At 43.0% G+C, this 9,736-nt stretch overlaps 1 protein-coding gene across 1 annotated transcript in view; it reads left to right on the top strand.

Annotated features, from left to right (window-relative positions):
• Nucleotides 1-9,736, top strand: part of WDR43 (WD repeat domain 43) — a 259,278-nt gene that overhangs the window by 179,144 nt on the left and 70,398 nt on the right. The window lies entirely within an intron of this gene.

Below are 9,736 nucleotides of genomic sequence, written 5' to 3'. Positions count from 1 at the left end.
CCTCACCCACCCCTCACGCCCGGAGAGTCCGAGAAGGTCGATTAGAGTACTCACTATGTGCTTATGTAACAGATGTTTTCATTATTAAAATATAACTAGTTTACCCTCCCAAAACTAAATAGAAGTGTCTTAAAATGGAAACAGGTATCTTTGGAGGCCAAAGTTATTTAACGTTAAATATCACTAGCCTCCCCGCATTTTGGGAAGCCGAGGCAAGCGGCTCATTTGAAGTCAGGAGTTCGGAACCAGCCTGGTCAACACGGTGAAACCCCGTCTCTACTAAAAATACAAAAATTAGCTGGGCGTGGTGGCACGCACCTGTAATCCCAGCTACTCGGGAGGCTGAGGCAGGAGAATCTCTTGAACTCGGGAGGCAGAGGTTGCGGTGAGCTTAGATCCCTGCAATGCACTCCAGCCTGGGCAACAGAGCAAAACTCCTCTCGGGGAAAAAAAATTAGTCGGGCGCGATGGTGCACGCCTGTAATACCAGCACATTGGGAGGCTGAGGCGGGGGGATCACAAGGTCAGGAGTTCAAGACCAGCCTAGCAACATGGCGAAACCCCATCTCTACTAAAAACACAAAAATTAGGCCGGCCTGGTGGCAGGTACCTGTAATCCCAGCTACTCAGGAGGCGGAGACACGAGAATAGCTTGAACCCGGGAGGTGGAGGTTATAGTGAGCCAAGATCGAACTACCACTGCATTGCAGCCCACACGACACAGCAAAAGTCTGTCTCAAAAAAAAAAAAAGGAAAAGAAAAAAAGGAAAAGTCACTAGCCTCGTTGCTGGACATTAGTTGACCGGGCAAAAGTTTACTGAGAGTCTGGCAATAGGAGGCACGTTAGACACTCATTTAAGTTTACAACAATTCTGTGTTAGAAACAAATCCATTTTATGAGTAAAAGAACTGGCCCAGGGAGATTAAGTAATTTAGGGAAACCAGGCACAGTGGCTCACACCTGTAACCCCAACACTTTGAGAGGCCCAGGCTGGAGGATTGCTTGAGCACAGGAGTTCAAGACCCACCTGTGCAACATAATAAATATACAAAAATTAGTCAAGAAGCATAGCTGACATGTGGCATGGCAGAGTTTCCCATTTGGTCAGTCCGGTTCAGCAGCCCACGCTCTTTGTACTGTAACACTGTTGGGAAAGACTGGTCAACAGTACAGTTGAACTTAAAGTTCAAGTATATTCAAAGGGCTGTGAAGTCAATGTGAATTCTGTTTAAATTTGGTGAAATAAATCTTGTTATTCTTTTTTTGTTGTTTGTTTTTGGAGACGGAGTCTTGCTCTTGTTGCCCAGGCTGGAGTGCAATGACACGATCTTGGCTCACTGCAACCTCTGCCTCCCGGGTTCAAGTGATTCTCCTGCCTCAGCCTCCTGAGTAGCTGGGATTACAGGTACCTGCCACCAGGCCGGCCTCATTTTTGTGTTTTTAGTAGAGATAGGGTTTTGCCATGTTGCCAGGCTGGTCTTGAACTCCTGACCTTGTGATCCCCCCGCCTCAGCCTCCCAATGTGCTGGGATTACGGGCGTGAGCCACCGCGCCAGGCCGTTATTACTTTCTAAGACATACATTAATACTTTCTAATCGGTACTTTCTAGGACATCAGCCATCATAAACTCTATTAACAGGATTTCTCCCTTCTTTTTTTCCTTTTTTTTCTTTTTGAGACAGAGTCTCACTCTTGCCCAGGCTGGAGTGCAGTGGCATGATTTCGGCTCACTGCAATGTCAGCCTCCCAGGTTCAAGCAATTCTGCTGCCTCAGCCTCCCAAATAGCTGGGATTACAGGCATGCACCATCATATCCAGCTAATTTTTGTATTTTTAGTAGACAGGGTTTCACCATGTTGGCCAGGCTGGTCTCGAACTCTTGACCTCAGGTGATCCACCCACCTCAGCCTCCCAAAGTGCTGGAATTAACAGCCATGAGCCACCACACCTGGCCAGATTTCTCCCTTCCAATTCTAAAAATGAATAAAGAAACTGCTCTCTCCACACCCCAACTGCATGTCTCACTTTGTGTAGTTTTTTTAGGAAAAGTTCTTATGACCAATATTTTCTGGAGTTGTAGGCTTTTCTCACTACTGTTTCTTGTGATAGGCTTTCTAAGACAGAAACTCATTTTTGATTACAGAATTCTTGAAATTAAGGAGATTAACATGGGTCTGAGCCGGAACCTCCCAAACTCTAAGCCCTGTGGTGGTTTTAAAATTTATCATACCGGCCAGGCGTGGTGGCTCACGCCTGTAATCTCAGCACTTTGGGAGGCCGAGGCGGGCTGATCACCAGATCAGGAAATAGAGACCATACTGGCTAACATGGTGAAACCCCGTCTCTATAAAAATACAAAAAAATTAGCCAGGCATGGTGGCGGGCGTCTGTAGTCCCAGCTACTCAGGAGGCTGAGGCAGGAGAATGGTGTGAACCCAGGAGGCAGAGTTTGCAGTGAGCCGAGATGGCACCACTGCACTCCAGCCTGGGCGATGAGCGAGACTGTCTCAAAAAAAAGTATCATACCTACTTTATTATTTCTTAAGTATTATCAAATGATACTTGGCTGTTATTTCAGAAGAAGCAGGAATTGGAAAAAAAGAAGGTACACTAACAAGATATGGGAAGTAAATTTACATATCTTTGATTTTTAAAACAAACTAAATGGAAAATGGCATCACTTTCTTTCCATTGTTTGAATAACAGCCACAATGTTATAAGTATTTTGTTTTATATACATCTAATGAAATACATTAGTACAGTTTGGAAAGTAATATTATTTATTCATGATCTTTCAGAGCATTAAAACTCTCGAAAAAGAAGTCACTATGTGTGCCTTTCTATTTCTGGCTATTCTTCTTTACTTCTGTTTTCCCTATGAAATTGTCAACCTGCACTCTGAAACTATTATCTTGATGGTGAATTTGTGATACATCATCAACTTATCATGTTTACTTAATTAATTAATTAATTTATTGAAATGGAGCTTTGCTCTTGTCGCCCAGTCTGGAGTGCAATAGCGTGATCTCAGCTCACTGCAACCTCTGCCTCCTGGGTTCAGGCGATTCTCCTGCCTCAGCCTCTGAGTAGCTGGGATTACAGGCCTGTGCTACAGGCCTGTGCCAGCATGCCCGGCTAATTTTTTGTATTTTTAGTAGAGATGGTGTTCCTTGTTGGCCAGAATGGTCTTGAACTCTTGACCTCAGGTGATCTGCCTGCCTCAGCCTCCCAAAGTGCTGGAATTACAGGCGTGAGCTACTCCACCTGGCCCATGTTTACATTATAAGGCTAAGAAAGGTACTGTTGCCTAGTGACATTTAGTCAAGCAATTACTTTAAAATCTGAATAGCTCTCAATAAATATCATGGCTGATGGCTGGCGTTTTAAAATCTCCAAACAAGCCACCAGTTTGAGTTCCATAGGTGATCTCCTCTAGCTTTTTGCACATGCTTCTTCCCTCTATTTTGTATAGCTTTCCCTTGTCCTCCAGCTATCAACCTCACATTGCCACTGGAATGGTGGCTTTGTACTGATCCCAAAAGACCTAGAGTAGTTCCTTTCACTTGTGCTCCCAGTGGCTTCTGCCTGTTTTTGTTTTTCTTTTAGAAGTAGGGTCTTGCTCTGTCACCCAGGGTGGAGTGCAGTGGTGCCATCATAGCTTACTGCAACCTCAAACTCCTGAGCTCAAGCAATTGTCCTGCTTCAGCTTGCTGCGTAGCTGGGTCTACAAGCGTGTGCCACCGACACCTGACTAATTTTTTTTTTTTTTTTTTAAGACAGGGTCTTGCTCTTGTTGCCCAGGCAGGAGTGCAATGGCGCAATCTCGTCTCCCTACAACCTCCCGATCCTGGATTCAAGTGATTCTCCTGCCTCAGCCTTCCGAGTAGCTGGGATTACAGGCATGCACCACCATGCCCAGCTAATTTTTGTATTTTTAGTAGAGATGGGGTTTCACCACGTTGGCCAGGCAGGTCTCAAACTCCTGACCTCAGGTGATCCACCCGCCTTGGCCTCCCAAAGTACTGGGAATACATGCGTAAGCCACCGCGCTCGGCCAATGTTTTCCATTTGTTTGTTTGAGACAGGGTTTAACTCCCATCACCCAGGCTGGAGTGTAGTAGCATTTTCTTGACTCACTACAAGGTCTGCCTCCTGGGCTCAAGTGATCCTCCTGCCTCAGCCTCCCGAGTAACTGGGATTACAGGCACACGCCACCATGCCCATCTGATTTTTGTATTTTTAGTAGAGACGGGTTTCACTGTGTTGGCCAGGCTGGTCTCAAACTCCTGACCTCGAGTGATCCACCTGCCTTGGCCTCCCAAAGTGCTGGGATTACAGGTGTGAGCCACCTCGGTTGGCCATAATTTAAAAAAAAATTTTTATAGACGCAGGGTCTTACTATGTTGACCAGGGCAGTCTCAATTCCTAGCCTCAAGCAATCCTCCCTCGTCAGCCTACCAAAGTGCTGGAATTATAGGCGAGAGTCACCACATCCAGCCAGGGTCCTGTCTTTAAATCTATCACGGCACATGTCATACTATATGGAAATCGCTATTTATCATTTCCCAGGATAGAGGATAGAATTGTTGGGGAGAAGACTATGTCTTGTTCATCATTATAATTCCAGTGCCTGGCACACAACATCCCTCAATAAACATTTGTTGAATAAATGAATGAAGAAAGTGGAAAATGAGAAAATTAACAGCGCTGATACCTAGACCCCTGTACTAAATAACTCAATGTATAAACATGGTGCAATTATATTTAATAGTTATCATGTATTTTGTTCTGTGTCTGTACATTCATTTAGTTTTTATTAGAACTGTTGAAGTTCACATATTTTTTCTTACTGTATTTTAGCAAAATAGAAAATATCTACATCTAAGACTATACCTGCTTTTCTCCTGCTTTTTCACTTTCTCCCCAGTTGCTGCTAAACTTGAATCTGGATTCTGTAGAACTTCTCCTCTAGGATTTACTATTGTGTTACTAGAAACTGCAAATCCAAATTCAGAGAACTTTAAAACCTTCTCAAACATGTGTACAGGCATCCAGGAAAAATTGATGATATTGAGAACTGGAGGGTCTTCTTATCACCACCCACTACCAGCACTCACTAAACCCCTTTTTTGTTCCTAAATTAGAGGATATTATACAGGATGAATGAAAACTAGTTTGTTAGCACATTGTAAGCCATCATTTTAGAGTTTCAAGAATTGATCAATCCTTCCTCCTCCCGGGGAAGATCTTAGATCCTCTTTCCTTCTCATCAGGGTCCTTCTTTTGGAGAATGGACTGACTCCTCACCTCCATCTGCCCCACCCCTACCTAGTCAGGGTCCTGCTCCTGTCTAGGCTTCAGAGAACCTCCACACTGAGTTTCTCCTTTCCACCCTCCATCTCTTTCTCAGGTGCACCAACTCACCGTCAATAAGTCCTCTGGATTTTAAAGTTAGTTGTGAGACATTTAAACTTTGTGTTTATGTTCACTCTCTTTGTTCACCAAGCTTATAATGAATGCACACAAAATAATCAACTCCACTGCCAGTTGTGGTGGCTCACGCCTGTCATCCCAGCACTTTGGGAGGCCAAAGCGGGTGAATCACAAGGTCAAGAGATCAAGACCATCCTGGCCAACATGATGAAACCCTATCTCTATTGAAAATACAAAAATTAGCTGGGCATGGTGGCATGCACCTGTAGACCCAGCTACTTGGGAGGCTGAGGCAGGAGAATCGCTTGAACCTGGGAGGTGCATGTTGCAGTGAGCCGAGATTGCGCCACTGCACTCCAGCCCAGCGACAGAGTGAGACTCCATCTGAAAAAACAAACAAAAAAGTCAGCTCCTCTAAACTTTAAGTCTTAAAACCTTGGCAGATTCATTCTTCATTCATTCACTCACTTTGCATAATTGGCTCCTAATCCTACATATCTTACAACCAGAGGATTTATCTGGATACCCAGGAAAATTCTGTTCTAATCTTTCTTCTGTGCATTGCTGTTTTTTGTTTTGTTTAGATTTTGCAAAATTATAGTCACGCCCTTTTTCTCTTCTTCTCATTCTTTACTCTTTTCTCGTTCTCATTCTTTGTATTATAGATTATGATTGAGCATAAACAACAGTAAATGCTTTGGCTCACACCTTAGCAAGACCATGTACAAGTATCACCATGGTGAGCTCTCCTACTACAAGAAGTCTTGCCTAATTAAGTGGCTCTTGTTTGTGTTCTGTAAAGTCAAGCAGTTTGGTAAGATTGTGTATTAGTTAAGATACAGTTTAGCTGTAAGTGAAGTAGGACATTCTGGGCTAAAGCGACACTCTAAAGTATCATTCTACACTTCATCCTATGCTATGGTCATTCTGTAGTGATCCTGTACTCATGCTATACTACATCCCAGTCAGTAAGAAGGAGAAAAGGAATAAAGTCATACCGTCTTTGAAATTGTCTCTAAAAATGCTCATATTACTTCTGCTTACATTTCACTGACCAGAACTTAACCACATGGCCACATCCAGCCGCAAGGGAAGCTGCAAAATTTTATTACAGCTGGACATAAACCAGCTAAAACTGAACTTCTATTATTATTGAAGAAGTGGGGAATGGATTTGGGGCAATTAGCATTTTATCTTATGGGTGCATGCTAGCTAGTTTAGGTAATCCCCATTGAACAAATATGTTGTATTCCTAAAACTTAGTTATAAATAGGATCTTTGCAATCTGGTGTAAATAGTGGGTACATTCCCAGGTCTGTTCAAAAACCTATTCAGGGATAAAGTAGCTGAAACAGTGTTCATTTTTGAAAAAGCCAATAGAAAACTATTAAAAAGACACTTGAATCTTTTAAGCAAAAATTAAATATAAAATCCATATTTTCGAGTCTGGGCACAATGGCTCACACTTGTAATTCCAGCACTTTGGGAGGCCTAGGTGGGAGGATTACTTGAGGCCAGGCATCCAAGACCAGCCTAGGCAACATAGCAAGACCTCATCTCTTTAAGAAGTAAAAAAATTCCATTTTTTTCAACTGTCTGCTAGACACCACCACCATCATTCAGCATGGATCAAACTGGACTAACTCATCATTTTTACCTCTCCTTCATTTTCCCCTTCTTCCAGTTATCTGGAACCCTTATCCCCGGATAGCCCCTATATCAGTTAAAATCATATGATTTTCTATCATTTTCAGGCTAAAAAGTTTCAAATCACCTGTGATTCTTTTCTTTCCACCTCTCTTTCAACCTAGACAGATAGACATACTGTCATACCCTGTGATCAGTGACCAGCTCCTATGGATTTCCTTCCCAGATCCTCTATAGGCACAATCATCTTCCTCATAGACTATTCCATAGTCACAAAGTTTGAGTACTTTGGCACATGTGCTGAGAATCTACTGTGTCCTATGCATTGTGCTAGGCTGGGGATACAGAGATTGGAGAGAGGGGCAGGGAGTAGGTCTTTCCCCCAAAGAACTCACAATCCATTAGGGAAGATACAATGGTATACCATGGTCAGAGTGGTGGGAGCTGCCTGCCCAGAATTCAGGCCATAAAGAGGTACACTGTCTGTGAAGAATTAGAAAACAACACTATAGCCAACTACAAGTTAGTCTGCTTCTTATAATCACGGTGTGCCACCAATTATAAACAATGTCAGTGGTAAAATACTCTCCTCCAAAACTTTTAGTATGGGCTTAAGTTTTAAACACTGCACTTTGCTTACTACTATAGAGTTTGAAGTACATATGTATGTATATGCATATGTAACCTATGCTTCAAATGAGCATATCTTAATTATCCTTTGATAAATACTGTATTCTATAAGAAAGTTAATTCTGGCTGGGCGCGGTGGCTCACACCTGTAATCCCAGCACTTTGGGAGGCCAAGGCAGGTGAATTACGAGGTCAGGAGATCAAGACCATCCAGGCCAACATAGTCAAACTAAAACACAAAAAATTAGCCGGGCATGGTGGCACACGCCTGTAGTCCCAGCTACTCGGGAGGCTGAGGAAGGGGAATCACTTGAACCCAGGAGGCAGAGGTTGCAGTGAGCTGAGATCGTGCCACTGCATTCCAGCCTAGTGACAGAGCAAGACTCCATCTCAAAAAAAAAAAAGAAAAGAAAGTTAATTCCAAGAATTTGTAATTATATAATTGGCCCTGACACTGTGGATGCAGTTCCAAGAGTTCTTTTTAGGTTCTTAAAGTTTCAGAATCATTTGAGCTTGCTATGGGCACACTTCATAGTACCCCCATGGTACTATATATGCCTGTGTTACAACAGGAGATTCCAAATAAGCAATAATAACGCATCAATTATAAAGAAGAAGCAGCAGAATTTGAAGTGCTTTCATCCTGTCATACTGTGACTGATGTTTTTGTGTTTAAAATATTTTAACCATAGAGACATCTGAAAGTTACTGAAAGACACAAAGGCATGGAGAGTATAACAATTACTAAAATTTATTGAGAAACAGGATTTGTATGAATCTGACAAATTTATCTTTAAAACTTTTCTTAACTATTTGTATATATGTTATTTAATGTAAAAGAAATTGTTGGCCGGGCGTGGTGGTTCATGCCTGTAATCCCAGCACTTTGGGAGGCTGAGGCAGGCGAATTACGTGAGGTTGAGAGTTCAAGATCAGCCTCACCAACATGGAGAAACCTAAATTAGCCAGGTGTGGTGGTGCATGCCTGTAATCCAGCTACTCAGGAGGTTGAGGCAGGAGAATTTCTTGGATTCGAGAGGCGGAGGTTGCAGTGAGCCAAGATCACACCACTGCCCTCCAGCCTGGGCAACAAGAGTGAAACTCCGTCTCAAAAAAAAGAAAAAAAAAAAGAAAAAGAAATTGTTCAAAAATGCCAGGTGCGATGGCTCACGCCTATAATCACAGCACTTTGGGAGGCCAAGGCGTGCGGATCACTTGAGGTCAGGAGTTCATGGCCAGCCTACCCAATATGGTAAAACCCCATCTCTACTAAAAAAAAATACAAAAATAGCTGGCATGGTAGTGGGTGTCTCTAATCCCAGTTATTTGGGAGGCCAAGGCAGGATAATCACTTGAACCCAGAAGGCAGAAGTTGCAGTGAGCTGAGATCAGACCACTGCACTCCAGCCTGGGTGACAGAGCGAGACTCTGTCTCAACAAATAAACAAAACAAAACAAAATTAAAGTGAATAGAAAGAATACAAAGTGCTGTCTATCAACTGTGAGAAAATACAGATTAAGAAATCTAGCAGCACTGACTATTGAATGGGAATATGTGAAGATCAGTTTTGTTGAAATCACAAATCTGCAGAAGTTAGAGGCTTGAAAACAAAACTGTTATTATTCATCACTGCAACAGACCAAATATGTAGATATAATCTCTCCCTCTTTAAAAAAAATGTGTTTTTAGGCCGGGCGCGGTGGCTCAAGCCTGTAATCCCAGCACTTTGGGAGGCCAAGATGGGCGGATCACTAGGTCAGGAGATCGAGACCATCCTGGCTAACACAGTGAAACCCCGTCTCTACTAAAAAATACAAAAAACTAGCCGGGCGAGGTGGTGGGCGCCTGTAGTCCCAGCTACTCGGGAGGCTGAGGCAGGAGAATGGCGTAAACCCGGGAGGCGGAGCTTGCAGTGAGCTGAGACCCGGCCACTGTGCTCTGCCTGGGCAACAGAGCCAGACTTCGTCTCGGGAAAAAAAAAAAAAAAAAAAAAAAAAAAATTTGTTCTTAATTTTATGATTTA

The sequence above is a fragment of the Macaca mulatta genome, chromosome 13, assembly GCF_049350105.2.
Source record: "Macaca mulatta isolate MMU2019108-1 chromosome 13, T2T-MMU8v2.0, whole genome shotgun sequence".
NCBI lineage: Eukaryota > Metazoa > Chordata > Mammalia > Primates > Cercopithecidae > Macaca > Macaca mulatta.
This window is presented reverse-complemented; position numbering and strand designations above follow the sequence as displayed.